Source organism: Hyla sarda, chromosome 4 (genome assembly GCF_029499605.1).
Source record: "Hyla sarda isolate aHylSar1 chromosome 4, aHylSar1.hap1, whole genome shotgun sequence".
NCBI classification, from domain to species: domain Eukaryota; kingdom Metazoa; phylum Chordata; class Amphibia; order Anura; family Hylidae; genus Hyla; species Hyla sarda.
The window spans coordinates 312,451,988-312,454,606 of NC_079192.1; the positions used below are offsets into that span (position 1 = coordinate 312,451,988).

The following is a 2,619-nucleotide window of genomic DNA, read 5'->3' on the forward strand; positions in this document are numbered from 1 at the left end:
AGCACATTACATCCACATATGGGGTATTTCCATTTCAGAAGAAATGGGGCTACAAATTTTGGGGGACTCTTTTCCTATTATCCCTTGTGAAAATGAAAAATGTAGGGTAACACCAGCATTTTTGTGAAAAAAATCTCATTTAATTTTCACATACAACTTTAACAAAAATTTGTCAAACACCTGTGGGGTGATAAAGCTCACTATACACCTTGTTACATTCCGTGAGGGGTGTAGTTTCCAAAATGGGGTCACATGAGCACTTTGTGTACACATATGGGGTATTTCCATACTCAGGAGAAATTGTGTTACAAATTTTGGGGGTCTTTTTTTTTCCTTTTACTGCTTCTTAAATTTTTTTTTTTTAACTAACAGGCTGGTGTAGACCCAAACTTTACCTTTTTATGAGGGGTAAAAGGAGAAAAAGCCCTCCAAAATTTATTTCGAGTACGGAAATACCCCATATGTGGCACTAAACTGTTGCCTTGAAATACGACAGGGCTCCAAAGTGGGAGAGCGCCATGCACAATCCTAAATTGGGGATTTGCATCCACCACCAAAGTACCCTACGGCAGTGTTTGCCAAACAGGGTGTCTCCAGCTGTTGCAAAACTCTCAGCTTGCCTTGACAGTCAGTGGCTGTCCGGCAATACTGGGAGCTGTTGTTTTTCAACAGCTGGAGGCTCCGTTTTGCAAACAGTGCCGTACAACACGTTTTTTTATTTGTTTTGGGTGTGTATATGTAGTGTGTAAGAATGTGTATATGTAGTGTTTTCGTTTTTTTATTTTGTGTTGTGTAATGTAGTGATTTTAGGGTACATTCACATGGATGGGGGTTTACAGTGAGTTTCTCGCTGGGAGTTTGAGCTTCGGCGGAAAATTTGACGCATCTCAAACTTGCTGCAGAAAACTCGCCTGTGTATATTCACATGGGGGGGGTGGGGGGTGGCAAACCTTCAACTGTTGCAAAACTACAACTCCCAGCATGCACTGACAGACCATCCATGCTGGGAGTTGTAGTTATGCAACAGCTGGAGGCACATTGGTTGTGAAACACTGAGAGTTTGTTACTTAACTCAATGTTTTGCAACCAGTGTGCCTTCAGCTATTGCAAAACTACAATGGTTGGGAAACACTGAGTTAGGACACAAACTCTGTTTCACAAGCAGTGTGCCTTCAGCTGTTGCTGAAAAAACTGCAACTCTTAGCATGCATTGATAGCAGAAGGGCCTGCTGAGAGTTGCAGTTTTCCAACAGCTGGAGGCACACCTCACTCCTGCTGGATAAGGGTGAATGGGGCTGTCTCAGACCCTTTTTTTCCCAGGTCACCCGAGACCTGATTGACCCGGAATCGCAGCAAATCGCCGGTCTGCATTGACCGTCGATTTGCAGCAATCGCCGACATTGGGGGGGGGGGGTTTCTCAGGATCCCCCCCCAGCGGTTTGCACGGGGTGCGTGCTGAATGATTTCATCAGACATCCGGGTCTGGTCCCCGCCTGGCGAGCGGCAGGGACCGGAATTCCCACGGGCATACAGGTCCGCCCTTGGTCCTTAAGTACCAGGACGTCAGGGCATACCTGTACGACCTTGGTCCTTAAGTGGTTAAAAATAAATAAATGATAAGCCATCAATAGACGATTGGCAGAGTGCACAGCCCTGAGAACAGAGCCAGAAGTAGTTGGCTCAGTTTACTGTGCACTGGTGGCATTGCATTTCTGTAGTCTAGGGTACTATTTACTTCAAAAGGAGCCCAGGGTGCAGTAATGCACCAACACTACTATACAGAATACAGCGCTAACTCCTTCCAGCTCCATTCTCTCAGAACATATAAATATTTCTCCTTTTACTAAAGATTTCCGCAGAGAGGAAAAACCTGAGTTTTTTTTGTAATTTTTATGTGATCCAGCATGTTGTTGCACTGATTTCTTTTCAGAAATGATAAATCTGAAGACAGAATTACTTGGAAGGGGAAATTTACTTCAACATAAGTATATACTAAAGATGCCTCCACTTTGGATATTTGGCTCGAGGACTTCTGCTGGGGAAGACTGGGATGTATTTGCATAAGTTTGCCCACTTGCCAGAGCAACTGAGAATTCTCCACAGGATGACCACCATGACCCTGAGCAAACTCACTTTGGAGCCAAAGGAGACCCACCCAAGACTTGCTTTAGCCTCAAAACAATAGGCCTCCATAGAGGCCCTCCCCAAGTCCTCCAGGCAGGAGGCCAACAAGCAACTTGGACAAGGTTCTGCTTCCTTTGTATGGGGGTGGGGGATCCTACCCACATCATGGACAGAATTGGTTTCTGGACTGGCAAGTGGTCAGTTATTGTGCACTTGAACAAGGACTCTTCAGCCCAAGATGGAGTTCAACACCTGCCACTGTCATCCTCCTCTTGCCAATTTCCTATCCCGACATGCCAAAGACCTGTAGAAAATGGCATGGGGCATGGGCTCAAGGACTGTACAGAGATCGCCTGCAGCATTTCTCATATGACAGGACAGAATTCCAAGTCCCAGAAAGACTTATGCAACCTAGGTGGCCAGATTGCACACAGGACTGTCCAAATAGATTGAGAACTTATGCATTGGTTGCTGCAAAGGGACCAGCAAGTGTGC

At 45.6% G+C, this 2,619-nt stretch overlaps 1 non-coding gene across 1 annotated transcript; it reads left to right on the forward strand.

The window, feature by feature from the left end:
- The first annotated feature begins 1,801 nt into the window (after window positions 1-1,801).
- Window positions 1,802-1,916, forward strand: LOC130268121 (U5 spliceosomal RNA). The gene has a single exon (XR_008843485.1). It is a non-coding gene; the product is annotated as a U5 spliceosomal RNA (small nuclear RNA).
- The last annotated feature ends 703 nt before the right edge of the window (window positions 1,917-2,619 follow it).